This window comes from Lactuca sativa, chromosome 4 (assembly GCF_002870075.4).
Source record: "Lactuca sativa cultivar Salinas chromosome 4, Lsat_Salinas_v11, whole genome shotgun sequence".
NCBI lineage: Eukaryota > Viridiplantae > Streptophyta > Magnoliopsida > Asterales > Asteraceae > Lactuca > Lactuca sativa.
In genome coordinates, this window is record NC_056626.2 from 129,292,333 (window position 1) to 129,310,757 (window position 18,425).

General features: G+C 30.9%; 2 long non-coding RNA genes across 2 annotated transcripts; one reads left to right on the plus strand and one right to left on the minus strand.

The window, feature by feature from the left end:
• Positions 1-2,923: 2,923 nt before the first annotated feature.
• Positions 2,924-5,764, minus strand: LOC111907015 (uncharacterized). The gene is made up of 3 exons (XR_002855403.3): positions 4,356-5,764; positions 4,164-4,216; positions 2,924-4,074 (listed from the first exon to the last, which is right to left on the minus strand). It is a non-coding gene; the product is annotated as an uncharacterized LOC111907015 (long non-coding RNA).
• Positions 5,765-15,484: 9,720 nt separating this feature from the next.
• LOC128133867 (uncharacterized) lies at positions 15,485-15,818 on the plus strand. Its single transcript, XR_008232178.1, has 3 exons — positions 15,485-15,555; positions 15,635-15,682; positions 15,768-15,818. It is a non-coding gene; the product is annotated as an uncharacterized LOC128133867 (long non-coding RNA).
• Positions 15,819-18,425: the final 2,607 nt, after the last annotated feature.

The following is an 18,425-nucleotide window of genomic DNA, read 5'->3' on the forward strand; positions in this document are numbered from 1 at the left end:
TATTTATTTTTATTCAAGTAAATTAATGTAAATTCAATAAAACATGTCCAATCTACTTTTCTCTAAATTTTCTTATTTGTGAATTTGAACTAATAATGTTTTCTTTTTCACTTTTTGTTGTTAAGGTTCGTATATATTTTTTTTTATTTGGATGCTCCACTGAATAATCGAGGTTGTTATTTTTATTAATTTACAACAATAATTAGGTTAAAGTTTATATTGAATTACGTGTTTAAAAGTTTTCATAACAACATACTCTAATATATTCATATATTTTCTACTTTTTGATTTTTTTAAATTTATTTTCTTATTTTGCCAAAGTTTTTTTATTTTTTAAATCTTTCGTATTCTTCAATTTTTTGTTTTTTTCATCAATTTGATGATTTTTTTTTTATCTTTTCAAAAGAGTAAAATACATGAATATATCATAGTATATTTCAATTTTGGTGTTTGAACATTTTTTTGTTATGTATTTTTTATTTTGGTAATTTATGTTTTTCTATTTTTTTATTTTGAATCAAATAAACAAAAAAGTTATATTTATCTTAAATTTCCGTCCAACTATGTTTTATTATATACTTTTTTGTTATTTAGTTGCTATTATATTTATGTTACGACAAATTGATGTTCAAAAATCAAACACTTTTTTTATTAAGAATTAATGTTTCAATATATCTTATTTGCGATTTATAATTATTAAAATAGGAAAACTAGTTAAAAATTAAAATGTGCATTGCAAATTAAATCATATTTCTATATCAATATTTCAAATTCAATATAATATTTTTTAATGTGGTAATAGAATATAATAAAGAATAAAAAAGGAGATAAGAAAAAGACTCTACGATATGTTCAATTATATTTTCCAATGGTACATATTTAAATCCGGACCAAATTGGATTAAGAACCAAATAATTGAAAACCAATTTAGTAAGAAATAAAAAATGTTAAATAATTATAAGGATTACTACAAACTTAAAATTGCTAACAATGGAAAATTTTAGAACACATGATTCAATATAAACCTTAACATAATTATTATTTTAAATAAATAAAAATAACAACTTCGGTTATTTTTTGAATCATCCAAGTAAAAAAACATTTTTAGGACATATGATTCAATATAAACTTTAATATAATTATTATTTTAAATAAATAAAAATAACAACTTCGGTTATTTGTTGAATCATCCAAGTAAAAAACATTAACCATAACGACATCAAATTTAAAAAAAAAAAAAAAAAAAAAAAAAAAAAACATTACTGATTTGGTTCACAAATAAGAAAAATTAAGGAAAAAAAGATTTCGACATGATTTATCAAATTTAAATTCATTTATTTGAATATAAATAAATAAAAACATTAGAAAAACTATAAATATCTAAAACTATAGAAAAATAGAAAAGAAAATGTCAAGACGGTAAAAACATTATCAAACCGTTGAAAAATAAAACCAAAAATTGAAAATTAAAGTGTGTGTCTATATATATATATATATATATATATATATATATATATATATATATATATATATATATATATATATATATATATATATATATATATATATATATATATATATATATATATATATATATATAGTTACAAATTTTTTAATTGATCCTTGAGGTACACAATTTTCAGATTTGGTCCAAAGACATTTTTGTTATTTAAAAAAAAAACAACTCAAAAGTTAAAGTTAACATCAAAAGAAACATTCATGCAATTTCTGATACTATAGAGACCACCTGACGTTTTTCATAGAAGTTCTCAAAATACAATATTTTGCAAATCGTAAGAACCAATTATGAAATTCTGTCTTATTTTATGTTTTATTTATAACTTTTATATTTAGCAAAGTGCTTACAAATTTGACAATCACATATATATATATATATATATATATATATATATATATAATAGCCATTACCAGTGCCAATCGACGGGTATGAATAGTTTTTTCAAATATTAGTTTTGAAATGACTTTAAGCTAACTTATATTTAAGTTATATTTAAGCTGTAAAATTGAAATTCCCTATTAAACATTATCTCTTTCTTTAATTTATGATATCATAATCTTAATATTGTTTTTTTAATAGTTAATATGATTTATTAATAATATACTTTTACATCAAGTTTCGATTCTTACACAATTTTTATCTCTGTTTTAAATTAAAAATCTGTTTTAAACGATGATATTTTTTTAATAAATCTAAAATTATTTTCACTTACTTGGTTAAGATGTATTTTTTTTATATTAAATGTCTTGTTTAATGAGTATTTTTTTTATTCAAAAGGACCTTTATTTTTATATTATGTCTCGGATCTAAAATACATTTAAACCGGTCCTGGCAATATCACATTTATGTTCATAGTTGCTTAGTATTTATTTAACCACAAAGATTGAGTAATCTTTGTCTTTGATAAAGATATTCACTTTATCTTTACAAACAAAAGGCAGATTATAAATTCATGGATTAAGTTTTGTTTCAAATGTATAGTAATCAAGTTACTACCTGAACGCACTTGCATGAACACAATCGCTACCTTATCATTTGGACGTAAGACCATTTTTATTTTACAAATTGCAAAAATATTCCTTGACGTAAACTCAAGATATGTGTATCATACATGGTAAAGATGCATGTTTTTATCTTATAGATCTTTATTTTGATTCATGGAAATAGTTTTCTTGATTTAAAATTAACTAAAACTAACATTTTTCATCTATTATACCATGTTATTTTTATAATACCCTGGTAGTACCCAAAACCTGCAATTTCAAAAATTCCAATACAAATTAAAAGAATTTACCTTGTTCATTCATTTTCTAGAAAATTAAAGGAAAAACATTGATAATTTCCATGAGATATAGATAAAAAAAGCACTTCAAACGCAAAGAAGAGATAGAAATTTATGTTGGATGTTAATTTCTAAATACAAATAAAAATACCTAAAGTTTAGACCATCGTATAGGTTCACTTTTATATTGAATGCTTTCTGCCATTTCCAAACAGTTAAAATGCCTTATAAAAACAATATGATAGAAAGTGATGGAATGAATTTTGATTCTGCCCAAAAGAATAGCCCCTAACAGAATCAGCCCAAAAGAAATCATCAGCTTAACCTACAAAATAGGAATAAAGTTGAGGAGTTAAGTAAACTATGTTGCAATGTCATTTACTATAAAGTTTTTAAAATCAAATTACATGTTCCAAAAAAATCTTTAGTTGGCTGAAAATTGAGGGAAAAATAGAATTATAGTGTACCGATACGCAGATACATCAAAGTTAGGACTAAAGTGGTGCAACATTATCCAATTTTCTCTTCACATTATTAATTGCAAAATTCTGTTAAAAAAAAGTGAGATGTTATAGAAAACAGACAAAAAAGTACACTGCTATTCTTTGCATTTAACAATATAAAAATTAAATATGTTATCTGTCTCTTTTCTATGAGCATATACCCTCCTACAATAAGATTTCAAATACTCAAATTCAATGGAGAGTTTAAAAACTGACTACTTTATCAACCCGTATTTTTAAAATTTTACCTTGCAATAGAAAAATTATTAGAGGCTGGAAAGAATGCCTACAACCAATCATGTTAGAGCTTGACAACATTGCTAATTAATCTCACCCTTGATGTCTTTACCATATTCTTCCTCATTGATGCTATTAGAAAACATATGGTTTAGTGAGAAATTATATAAAGAAAGGATTTTTTCCGTTAATAGCTCCATATTGTTGACGGACCATTATTCTAAACCCTTATGATCCCAACAGAAATAAAAAAATAAATCAACTAACATTTTATGCAATGGCAAGCACATAAACGTACAATGAAAGATATCAAATATCATCTATGAAACAAATCAAATAGTTTGGCCTTTGGTAGCTTTTGCAATGTTCCTATATAATACTATCAACAGACGAAACCCTTATAAACAACACAATAACAACTATATAATTTTTATTCATTGATAAGGAAAAGTTTGTACACTTGGACTTCATCTGCCTCCACGGATACATCAGCATCCTTCCCTCACCTCACATACATCATAAATTTTTTTAGCCTAGAGCATTGGTTTTTAAGATAACATATAAGTGTTTTAATTAGAGAAATTAGATGTGTATAGATTAAAGAGAAGACACAACAACTTACTTAGGGTTGCAAAGCTTTTTCTTTATAGGGGTAAAACTTTTGAATTGTGAACACTACAAAAGATCACCAACATGAAAGTCGTTACATCCCTTTAAAGTAAGTTATAAAAAAATAAAGATATCTAACTGTTTTATGTGAAGGGTTTATTTTTCATTTTGTAGATGATGATAATAACTAAAGAAACGTGAATACCTTACAGGATATGTATCTAGATTTAGTCTTTTGGAGTAAAACCACATATTAAGACACCAAGATTAACAATGAAGACCCTGTATCACCACATAATACAAATAAAAAAACCAATAAACAAAAAGTGATTATAAACTTACTACTCATATGTCACATAGATCCATACAAATAGATATAAATACACACACATAGATAAAAATACACCCAAATCTGTTACCAAAAAATTATATGTGTATGATAGTTCTGGAGATAGAGACAGATACATACAAATACACCCGAATTTGTTTCTTCTTTATAATCATCAGTCTGCTTGAAGTCGAACTTGTTTTTCATCAAAAATGCAACCAAACCAAAACAATATAAAGAAAATTTTGAAATGATGAAGAAGAATATCCAAGTATTTGAGGGGTTATGGTTTTTAATGAGTCAGATAGTTAATAGTGTTTGTGAGTGGTGGTGTAAGCGGGGGTGGGAGAGGATGGTGGTGGCAAACCGTAAAATTGAGAGTGACCAAGTTACAAATAAGAGAGAGCATTCTTCAAACCTTAAAATTGAGAAAAATAAGAGTGTAGTTGAGTTGGTACTTGACTATGGCAGCCTGCATATGAAAATGTTATTGAATTCGAGTAGAAAGACAGAAGGAACGGTTAATGGTTAACCTAACTTGAATCAAATGGATGAAGGTCTTACCTGAAGTAAAGCCGATTGGGTCTAACCTGAATAAAATGGATGATACGCTATAATTTGTCAATCAAGTGGGTATCTTTTGGTTCTCCAATTTGAATGAATCCAAAGTTCGGATTTCAATAAAATTTGGAACGTACTTGTAGCGCTTATTTAGGGATGATGGGGTTTCAAGGAAGTTGTTGATGGAGCGGTGGTGGTGGTGAAGTGTAGGGTTTTTGGAGAACGGGGGATTATAAGGGAGGTGAGACGCAACTTATAGGAGAAGGATCGAGAGATAAGTGCCGAGATTGGGGAAGCTGGATTTCAAAATTGAGTGCCGTAACACAGTGGGCGAAATACTGCAGAAGAAGAGGGAATTTAAAAAAAAAACTTGGGAGTGGAGAAGTTGCCATTTGTTGAAGTTGTCCAACCTGTCATTGACTGAGCATTGGCACACCTAAATTCAAGAATATTCAAAATCTATTTATAGTCAAACATGGCTTAGTTAAAGAGAAAAAGCAACGACAACGTATGAGTGTTAGTGGAGGTCACCGGTTAGGGATGAGAGGAGGAGGAGAGTGGTAGTTAGTGGAGGTCACCGTTTAAGACGATTAATCTTGACGGAAAATGTAGGAGTTGCGATCTGAATCTTGTACATATAAAGTACACTCAAATTCAACTTCATATACAAAAGTTATAGACTTCTGAAGTTTCATGAACAAAAAATGTATCATAAATAGTGAATTGGAGATAGGTTGCTTATTAGCCTAAATAATATAAAAAAAAAAGTCGGTAAAACCTAGAGGGTGCATATAAAGAACGCTAAAATCTGACTTTGTAAGAGGAAGTTATGATTTTTTTTAATATTTCAGTGTAACGGTGTTGCGTAGAAATCGAATTTTAGATCGGTTGCTCGTTAGTCAAAATGATCTAAACGAGAATTGAAGATTTTGTAATAAGGAATCTGTCGATATAAAGACAGTGGAAAAGATTAATCTATTGGAACTTGATTAGGATGTTGAGTGATTAAGAGACAGTCTGCAATAGAGTTCAGGACCATTAGGTCTTTACATTCTAACTTATGTATATGTATTGATTATGACATCCTTAGGGTTTTATTAAATTGAGACACTCACGTGTACTCAAAATGACAAATATATTGGGATTTTTCGCGATAATGACAAAATAAAATTGACAATTTAAAGAAAAAGTTTTAATTGGTTCTGAAAATTAGAGGATGTCACATAAGATTCAGAATAAATTATCTAAGTGGAAGGAGAAATGTCTTTTTTGTGGTGGTCGCCTCACTCTAGATAACCTTTTCTTTGTACCTTTTATTCTCTCTTTAGAGCTCCTAAAAAAGTGATTAATGTGCTTGATGGTATTTCTTAACGATTCTTATGGGGAGGTGATGGGGACAAGAAGAAGATTAACCAGGTGTCTTGGGAGGTCGAAACTAAACCAAAGCATATGGGAGGCATCGGTGTTGGATGTCTTCATTCTACTAACTTGATATTTTTTATCGAATGGTGGGAGATGTTAAAAAACAAGTAAGATTTATTTTTGTATATAAAATTAATTCATAATATTAATCATATTAATGGACATGTAATTGCTAAAAAATCTATAAAGGGTGTTTGTTCTAGCATCACCCAGATTTGAGATAAGTTTGATGATAGGAGTATCTGATTTGCTAGTCTTTTTAAGAGGGTGGTGAAAAGAAGAAGATAAAACCTTCTTCTGGAAAAACTATTAGTGTGGTGATATAGTTAAAAGAGTTTTGTCCTAACATGTACGTTATTGAGAAAATGAAGAATTGTTTAGTGGAGGAAATGGGCGGGTTATGCATTACTATTGGTATGGGACTGGGTGGGGCAGTCAAGAATGGGTTGGGAATCTGATCAATTCATGAGCATAATGAATCAAGTGGCTATTTTTCGGTTTGCTACTGGACGGGACAGGGGAAGTTAGGAAGATGATGGTGGAGATGATTTTTCAATATACGATAATAGAGGCCTCTTGACAATATATCATGTATAAGGAACTTGGAGTTGTTCAATTGGATTAAATGGATCCACCTAAAATAAATTGTTTTATGTGAACTTTACTTAAAAATATAATTCCGACTTCCTTGAACCTTACTAAATGGGGGATTGGTGTGGCTTTTCTTTATGTCCTTTCTGTCGTGAGGTGAAGGAGGATATTGATCACATTTTCTTCTCATTTCCATCTTTTTGTAGTGATCTAATGGTGATGGTTGATGACTGAATCTTCTATTTTTACAAGGTTTCCTTATTCTTGTAAAGACTTGATCGACATGTTCAAATTGAATGTTGAGAGTAAATATATTAAGAAACTGTGATTGTCTTTGGTTTATACCATGCTCTGGATGATCTAGAAGAAGCGTAACACAATTGTTTTCAAGGACAATAAGCGGGCCACTATCCTTACTAGGGGTGAGCACGGTGCGGTTATTGGCCAAAACTTCACCACTAACCGCAATGCGGTTAATCCATTTTCAAAACCGCTTGGTGTGGTTATTTTTGCGGCGTGGTTTTGTTTTTGTGTTTTTCGGTTATTAACCGCATGGATTTGGTGCGGTTATTTTGTATGGTTTTTAACCGCACTTTAGAGTTCAAATAGTTTTAAGAGTTTAAACATATTACTTGTAATAATAAAAAACCATAAGGTATAAAACAATTAACTTAAATTACAAACAATTAATATCTTAAAAACTTTAAATCACTAGTAATTAACAATAAATATCTTAAAATTGTCAAATTTCACCATTTTTCAAAGTTAAACATATGAAAAAACCAACATTTTTGTCTTCTAGAATTTTATCATTCTTTCATCCATGAAACTTGTCTTATTTTTAATATTTAATATATTAATCATTAATAAAAAAAAATTATATAATATATGCGGTGCAGTGCGGGGTTTGTTGGGTTTTTGAAAACTAATAACCGCACCACATCATAAATTTGTGGTTTTTGAAAAAACAGTGAACCTTACCATCGGTTTTTATTGCGGTTGCGGCTTATACGGTTAATTTTAGTTGTGGTACGGTTTTGCTCACCCCTACACTACATATGATACTAAATACTTTCAATTTGATTAAATGTAGGTCTAAATGTAATTTTATTGTTTGACATGTTCCGAGCTCCTTCGTTATTTTAGACTATTTCTTGTAATTACTCGATCTTCTCTATTAAGGTAAATTGTTTTGTGCTAATATATTGGTCACTATTTAAAAAAAAAAAATTGTTTTGTGCTAATATATTGGTCACTATTTAAAAAAAAAAAAAAAAAAGCAGCGTGATGTTAGTTTTAAAGGTGACTTTAATAATTATTAAGATGGCCAATGACGGCCAATCGGCCATGCAACAAGAGGTGGCAGGAATACGTATGAAAGCAATGACAAGATAGTTGGTTTTATGATAGTAATAATGTATTCAAATTTATAAAATCTGTGTTTGCAAAATTTATCAACTATTTAATTCACGTCCATAAAAATAGCATGTATTATATACATAAATAGAGAAATACACATAATATCCCTATCTTTACTATATTATTAAATATATTGCCTATTTCTTGAAAATTAAGAGGTACATCTATTATAACATTATGTACAAATCTATTAATCATAAATAAATAAAAAAAAAAAAAAAAAAAAAAAAAAAAAAAAAAAAAAACAACATACCTTCTCCCTATATCTAAACGCCCCTATGTCTAAAGTCTAAACGTGTAAAACCCTAATATCATCTACATACCATCGTTTCTCCCAAAACTCTTCTCTCTCTGTTGAATCTTCAGTAGGCTTCTGTTACCACCATCCTCATGACGTCGTCGTCACAACCCAAAAGTATGTCACCGGCCACCCTGTTCTTCCCTCTCAACTTGATGATCGACCTCGTGGAAGTCCACAATTTCTGCCACCGCCCTTCACCGCCCCGTCTGTCGCTTCTACCTTCTGTCAAGACGAGAAACCCTAACCCTATCCCGCCATCCCTATCAACGCCAATGTCATACACTCCAATCAAGTAAATCGATAATTACTTCACCTTTCTTGAATCTTGATTTTTTTCACTAAGCATTTGGTTGTTTGTAAAATCATATGTCTAATTGTTGATATATTCAATTGATTTTAAGTTAAGGTTGGTTAGGGGTGCACCCGGCCACTTCTCATGTTGTTAATCGTCATATTATATAATCATATACATCATTCATGGTTGCTTATAAGTCCCTAACTAATCTACCAAGTGCCAACCACAGCAACATCGGGTGATTTTCTTTCTCCCTCTCTCTTCTTTTAGTGGGAATGTGCAATTCGGATTTCATGATTTAATGATTTAATGATTTTGTTGTTCCGTAAACCCGCAATTTTGTTTGATGGATAAATTAAACTATGTGATAATTGAGTTTTTCAGATTTGGATATGGTGAAGGAAAACTTGGCAAAATTGGTTTTAATATAGGGCATGTCTGGTGGAGGAAAGGGCGTTTCATTAGCTCATGCTTCGTCAATGCAATTACGAATCTAGCAGGTTCTACACATATTATACCTATACGTTATGATTTTCAGAATCATAATTCTATGTGTGTGTGGTGTGTATGGTTGTGTTCTAATTTTCAGAATCATACATATATGTGTGTATGTGTGGTGTTACTTCACCACCACTACGAGCTTGTTTGGTATTATTGGCATTCTCTCTCATTCAAGTTATAAATCACATATTTGCTCTTAACTCAGTTTACATTGTATTGTGCAGGTCAAATGAATCAAAATGATTATCAATGGAGAGCTCTTAATTCAGTTTTCTTGGTCCTCCTCATCCTCTCTTTATATTTCAATTTCTCATTTTGTTTTTTCTGTTTCAAATTTTGGTAGTTTTAAAGTTTTTGTTTAATATTCATAGCCTATGGAGTGTTGTTATTATTGGATAATATGGAAAATCAAGAATTGTTGACAGATACTTCTTAAACAATCACTTTCTAATTGAGTGTTGATAGTGGGCCTATTTGTTTTAGAACCGTATAATCTTTTATTAATACATTCTGAAAAGTCATAGGTATGAGACAACAAGCATTCAGCCAGAGGATGCAATGCCATTTAGGCATGTGTAAAGAAAGATTCAATATTTCTTATGAAATAGTGAACTCATAAGGAAGATCTGCCCAAAAGGTGAACAAAAAGGATTCTTGTAGTGTATATCATGGTTTGGATCATCATCTTAAAGGCTTGGAATTAGAGCACACTACAGTTAAAATAAGGCAAACACCTTCTTTTCCATTACCACATTTTTCTTAATTTATCAATTGATACAACTAATTTAACGAAGATTATGTGATCTAGATTTTCATTACAGGTATACAACAAACTATCCATCTTTGACGAGGCATACCTCAGGTAATATTTGGTAGACCTTGATATGTTTTCTTTGTTACATATTCATCTTCGCATTAAAGACCTTTGGTGTATGTTTATTTATTTTGTTGGAAAAATCAATGGTTTATAAGCTTAAGTTTATTTTTACTTTTTTGCTATATTTTTAATCGAGAGTTTAACCGTATCATAGTTTTTGTGAACTTGATGGTGATATATTTTACTTTCTTCATTTATTAATCAATTTGGTAAAAAATATTTAAATTTATATAGACTTTTGTCAAAATTTATACATATGGGACAATTACTACAAATTAATATAATAAATCTATAATAACTAACAATGTCACTTACGATAATTAACAATGATATTTTTTAAATTAATATATTATAATATAATAGAAATTTATGCATAAAAGTTTAACATGAAAAAAAAATTATCTGAATAAAAAATTCTAATATTTTATAAATGGCAATAACAAAATTGATGTATAATAATTTATATTATCTATTCATACAAGTAATCAATAATCGAAAAATATTTATGCTGTGAAATAGTTGATTGTTTTTTATTTATAATCAAACTTTACATTAAATTCATCTTTAATTTTTGTTTGGTTTTGGCATTTTTCAGGAGAATTATTTTCACTTCATTGCCTATATGTGTTTTGAAGAAAATAATATTAAAAACAATACAAAACAATCCATAAACATGTGTATAACAGTAGTTATTATAGATGCTGAGCGTTGTAGAAATGGTCCTTGGAGATATATCATATATTACAGATTTAATCTAAGGGCATATTGGTCATTTGAAAAAAGAATTATGTTTGAATGACCAACCATTCCACAAAATGAAATCATAAGGACCAAACGAATAATTGTCAGCAATATGATACTTACTGACCAATAATTATGTTTTGCTTTTATACATTGTTTGACCATTTATTGCCTTTTTTTGGCAAACCATATAGTTATGTTATTGATCATCATGATATTTATTGACCAATAGTTAGTTGTCGTTAAGGTTGAACGGAGTGGGTTTCTCTAGGAGACTCGCCACCCTTGCCAAACACCGCCCCCTGGCATACGCCAAGGGGCGCTCCATCCTAGATTCGCCAACAGAGTAACGAGAAGAGAGAGAAAGGTTTTAGGTGGTTGGGGATTTCTCCTCCCTCTGTAGTGTCCGAAAGTTATTCCCAATCTTGGCTTCCCCCTTCATGTAACTAACCTTCGTTTGTTAACATCACAAACAATGATCCATTCAAAAAAATCATTTTGTATCACTACTAGACAAAAGGCCTTTTACGACGCTCATTGCGCGTCGTAAAACGCTCAGACGACGCGCAAATGCGTGTCAAGGAAGGCCCTGTCATAAAGAGAGACGACGCGCATTTACGACGCGCATTTATGACGCGCATTTACGACGCGCGGTTATGACACGCAATGCGTATCAAGGAAGGCCCTGTCATAAAAGAAGACGACACGCATTCGCGCGTCGTAACCTTACGACGCGCGTGTTTATGACACGCAATGTGTATCAAGGAAGCCCCTGTCAAGAAAGGCCATGTCATAAATAAAGATGACACACATTTTTGCGTATCATAATTTTAAATGTTTAAAAAAAATATTATTTATAGATTTACTAATTTTCAAATTAAATTTGCATTTAATGTCTCATAACAAAAAATAAAATACTATATACAAAAAATACAATCCATTGCATAAAATTTAATATCATACAAATAATCGATCCATGAAAAGATAAAACAAATCAATAGATGTTGTTTTCTCCCTATACATGATTATTACATACTAAATAACAAACTTTATTTCATATTCATACATATGATTACATTATTCATTAAGAAAAACATATACCTACAGCTACACTTGGAAGATCCATGATTGAATACGATTTCCAATGTAACTTCGATCCAAATGAGAAGTAAATACCTTATATATTGAGGACATTACACTTCGACATTCTTCAAACTTTGTGTAGATTGTGTATGCAATGTCCAAAACTGACATGTCATCTGGTCCAGGGAGGTATCTACAAATGTACAAAAGCATTTAATTAACACATATAATAATTGCAGAATAGGATTCAAGATTAACAAGTACATAACATAATATGAAACTACTCATAAAAACAAGAATGCTCAACAGTTTAAGTTTAAAACCACAAATAGACAACAGAAAATGACTCATTTAAACTTGGTAGTTTACCTTGCAGAACTTGTTTGTGGGGAATGAACGATTCAATTCCTTACACAATCCTATCCTACCAAAACACTTCATAAACCAAGGGCGTAAAGCTTCTTGTTGTTCTTTATTTGGCTGAAGGGATTTTGGAAGGTTGCTGAAAGAAGGAAACTGAAACACGAATGCAAACTTAAACTCAAATGCAAATTCAAAAGTGAAAAATAATAAAACGTAAAGTGAAAGATAACATAAACTGAAACTCACTCGAATCATATGCATAGCCTCATGTGATCTCAACATGGAGTTTCCTTGAGCAGGTGTTGGTGTTGGTGTACTGGAAGTCAACAAACCAGTGGTGGAATTCATGATGGAGGAAGAGGGGGGTCTTGCCATCTTGATGCCTCTAGTCATCCCACACATAACACCCATACCGCTTCCAGCTGGCAACATGCGTACTCCTGTAAAATGTAATTTAGAATATTTTAAGCTCAAGTCCAAAACAAATAAATAAACTTACTTACAAATAAGATTAGTTTGAATTCATCACATAACTAACATCACGCTTCTGGCTAACAAAATCCCAAATACAACAAACAGAATCTCAAATCTCAAATTATGAATAGGAGGTTTTGAATTTAAAATTGGAATAGCATATCTGATTCATGTCCCAAAGCTTCAAGATGAGCAGCCATTGCCTTGTTCATTGGTGGTGGCCCACATCGTAAAATCTGTTCACACAACAAACACATAATACGTATTTTAGCCTTTTTTACCACTGTTGAATAAATATTTCAAAACATGTTTGAATGAAAGGAGTTGAATTAGAATAAGATACCTTGATATCAGATGAAGGTGCAGGTAAATGGTCTTGGATCATTTTTTTTCATACAAACCCAACGCCACTTGTCCATCCTTCCGGTGGCTTCACAAATACAAAACCAGGCCCTTTATTTTAATTTATATTTTATAATAAACCCAAAAAATATTAGGTTTAATTCAATGCAACAAACAGCAACCTACTATCATTTATTTGTTTATCATAGGCTTTTTGTTACTAAGAATAATACCTACCGGATTCAATACATAGTAAACTTTGAAGCGATTAGGGTAATTAGAAGTAAGTCCCTCCAGTTCTTCCTGTAAGTGTAATTAATCCCTCATCAAATTATTTAAATTATCCTTAATTTAATACTTTACAAAAAATACAAATTCATTAATCTAAAATTCCAAAAGTAGATGACTCCTCTTAGAGAAGATGGGAACTACTTGTTTTTGTTTTTGTGTGTGTCATGGAAATTAGCATTTTCTTAATGTGTAGTACAAATTAGAATCAAAAGTTGTTCCTATCTTCTCTCATTTTTGTCGTGAATTTGATTATCAGAGTTGCAACTTCTTGATGACAAGCTTTTTACACAAAAAGTTACTATCAAAGAAGTATATAAAGTTCGCTTACTTTCAACTGATCGATCTGATATAATGTACGTTGGTTCACCAGATTCACCATCTGTATTCACAGGGGTAAATTTGGCAACTGTAACATCCAACAGCTCCTAAGGGTATGCGAAAAGCCTGAAATGAAAATAGCTAAAATTAATCAACTAAAATAATGTGTTTTTATACTCATAAGTTGCTTGAGTAGTCTGATATTGACACATAGAAATAATGGCAGTGAGTTGGCTCTTCTTTCAGACATATTGTCAGGCAGTTGGAGTGCATAACTTATCTTCGTCTTTTTCTCGTAAGTGGAAAATTAAGGGAAGATTATACGACTAAATAAAAGAAAGAATTATAATAAGAAATCAAAATTTTAACATGGATTACATATGAACCTGATTCTCAACTGGAACTATTGAGTAATCAAATCAAATTTTCCAGTATGCAATTGAAGAACAAAAAAAACCCATACAGTGATATATAAATATTAAAAGGGTACCTGATGAAAGACCAAAATAAAAATAAATAAAAAAAAAAAACAGTGATAGATAAAGATTAAAAGGGTAATTGCTAAGTGTTGGGCTTTCATTCAAAAATTTTAAGTACGGCTAAAAAATAGTGTTTATCAAAAAAGTAAATATGAAAATAACTAATATAAGGAAATCAACTTCAAGAAGCTTTTCAAAGATACACATTAGCTACCTTGTATCTCCTTTTTATCTAGTAGTGCCTTTTAATTATGTTGCTTCGTCTCACTCCAGATGTCCAAGAAGACCCCGCTCCTATCATAATCATCCCCATTATATCATAAATAAATAAACCATAAGAAGACCATCTACAGCAGGTAACAATTTTTTTTCCAATCCATCACTTGTATGCCTAGTTCATTTATGAGAAAAGATAACATGAATGCTTTCGTTCATTTTAGAGTATGATAAAATAAAGAAGGTTATTAAGTGAGATAGAAAACAGTAAACTTAGTTTTATAAGATGACAATTAAGCCTATCATCGATATATGGGACTAAATGTTTTTCCATGAAAAGTTTGAAAAACTGTATCATTATGAAAATTATCCCACTCTTGTGTTATTAGCAGGTTTTTCTGTAAATACATGCAAAATGTCCGAGACAAATGTGGGTTCCAAAGACCTTAATCTTGTGGATAATGATCAAAAAGTTGAAATAAACAATGACTCATCTTCACAAGAAATCCCAAAGGATTTAGAAAAAGCAGAGGACAATCCCATGCCCACACAAGCCCAAGAGGTACTTCCTTTCTTTTGTAGATATTATCCTAATTTACTTATTTGCCCTTTATCACCATTACAAGGGATTTAGTTAAAAGTCTTAAATCATGTGCTTATTTGATCTTTAAAATTGTGGTTGAATAGTCTTTACTATATAATCTTTAAAATTGAAATTTCACAAAGTTCATTGTTTGCAGGAAGCTGTAATCAAGAAAAAATATGGTGGATTACTACCAAGAAAAACCCCTTTAATCTCAAAGGTAATTCAATTTTCATTCTTTTTTTTGTCTAATTATGGAAGAAGAATAGTAACAACTAATTTGTTCCCCAATCATACAGGATCATGATCGTGCTTTCTTTGATTCTGCAGATTGGGCACTAGGAAAGGTACTTAAAATGATTTTTTTTAAACTCTTGATCTATTTTAATAAAGTTTTGATGCTTCATGTTATTCTTGTCTTTTTTACAACAGGGGTCACAAAAGAGCAAAGGACCTTTAGAGGCACTACGCCCAAAATTGCAAGTATATATATATATATATATATATATATATATATATATATATATATATATATATATATATATATATATATATATATATATAATTTTGCATTATGTTATGACTCACTTCTGTTTGACTTGATGTTTTCTGTCAGCCTACGCCACATCAGCAAGTTCGTTCAAGACGATCATGCTACGCCCCTGCAGATATTATACCCTCTGTTGTATGATGGGAGCTGTTGTTTTGCAGCTGTTGTTTCATGACCAAGAAACACATACATGTCTCATGATATTATACCCTCTGTTGTATGATGGGAGCTGTTGGTTGCCCAATATAAAAAACTGCATGCATGTCTCATGATATTATACCCTACTGCATTTGCAACATCAAGCTCCACACTAAAACGTGATCTTGACATCTCCTGACTGCTATCCATGGGAAAAACATAATTGTTTCAGCATGAATGCAAGTTTTATAAAATTAAGAGAGTACTTACCAAAAATATTCATTAAGATCATCTTAATTTCTCCATGAAGCATGGCTTGCTTTGCCACCTTGATTTCTCCTGGCTTCCTGCCACCATTAAAAAAAATAAGTCCCATTAGAAAAGTAGATTTTTTCAAATTAGATGGTCAATGGATCGCAAGGTTAACAACAGTTATAAAGAGGTAAGTTGATAAAAGCAAGAACCTAATTTGTGGAGTAGAATCCACTAACCTCGATCATCATTCATCAAGCTGGGATTTATTATTATTATTATTATTATTATTATTATTATTATTATTATTTTTACAAATACTTACTTGTACACCATTGCTCTGATTCCACACAGTTTCCTACTTTCAAAGAGAGTTAGTTTATACACACAAAGTGTTCAATACATAATGTTATTTTCTTTTCTTTTCTACCATTTTACCCTTACATTCCAAAAAAACATATGCATCAATTTATTATTATTATTTATTATTATTATTATTATTTTTACAATACTTACTTGGTAAAGTTTCTTTTCCAGGATTGTAATTGCCAACGTCCAAATCACATACATCAGTTTTTAGTCTTGTTTCATAACAACTGATGAGTTGTTGCCTTATTGATTTCTTCTCATCGTCCGTGTTTTCACCTTGCTCATAATCATGCATTGAATCAGGTGCAATTCCTTCCTGTGAGATTTAAAAACTTTTTTGTGGTTAATAACGATAAAAAATCACATACAAATAATATCATTTCAAATTATTGATTTACCATTAGTAAGATCAAGAAAAAGGTCAGTCGGTTTGACTGTAATAGACATGGAAAATCCAATTGAAGAAAAATAGTCCAAAGATGTGGAAGTAGAACCATAGTAAATCTATGAGCCTTTAGAGAGCAAGATCACTTTATCCAACATGTGGTAGATCTGACTCTTGAACCTTCAATTTTGACTTTATAAACAACCTCTTCAAACTGAAAAGAATGACAAAATCACCATGAAAAACATTTATATAATTAACTCAAAGAAATTAGCGGGTGGGGATGTAAAAAGACCTTTAATGTTATCAGGTATAAGGCCTGATCAGGTTTCACCATTGTTGAAAGTTCTTCTATTGGTTTAGTAATGGTGGTGGTGGTGGTCGTGTCTTCAGGGTTTAGAACCAGCGAGTGGAGGGCCATGACAATTGGCCAAGTGGTAATGATGTCTATATGTTTTGCTTGAGTATGGCTGAAACCCCCATTTTGATTCCGCCACAACCACCACACAAGCTAGTGACCAGTTCACTTGGAAATAGATTAGGAAAAAAGCTAGCACTGCACCCATCAACACAAATGGCGTGATAAAGTAATTCGAGTCAGGGAAGAAGAAGAAGAAGAAGAATAAGTGAAGAAATTATACGCGTTCCAAAAGTGAAGAAATGGTAGGTGTTACACGAAAAATTAAGATATCAGGGAAGAAGAAGAAGAAGAAGAAGAAGAAGAAGAAGAAGAAGAAGAAGAGACTAGATGAATAACGGTAAGCACGACATACCTTAGTGCAACCAGAAGAGAAGAATCAGACCTGCTTCATTGAATAGAATGAGATATTTCTTGAAATCGGACCTAGGGCTTGTAAGCAGAACAAAAAATCATGACAAATCATGCTCAGTAAAGCATACCTTAGTTCAATCCGAGCTATGGCTTGTAAGGCCCTAAATCGCCGGCGCTATGTGGGATGAGAAGCTGTAAGGCCCTAAATCGTCGGCTCTAGGATAGAAGTAGATGGAGCATGTAAATTCTTCACACTTTCAAGCATAATTGTAACCCAATCGTCGGCTCAAGCATAATTGTAACCCAATCATAGTCACTCAATGCGAAAATATGCGATTTTGGAACGGCAGAACTCTGTGGCGAAACCGATAGCAGCTTGGAACGAGATTCCAGTAAGCCAAATTCAAGATTCGTGAAATTCTAGGGCACACGAGGCTACATGTTTCCTGAATTTCAGTCTACCGGAGTTCCGACACATAAGTCCGACTTGTACGCTTTCGTAGTTGTACTTCTTGAGATATTGTCAGGCGAAGAAGGCAAGTGCGGAACGAAGGAAGGAGTGTCGATAACTAGGCAAGGCGGCAGTCGAATCCATGGAGGGGGAAGAAAGGATCGTAATTAGGG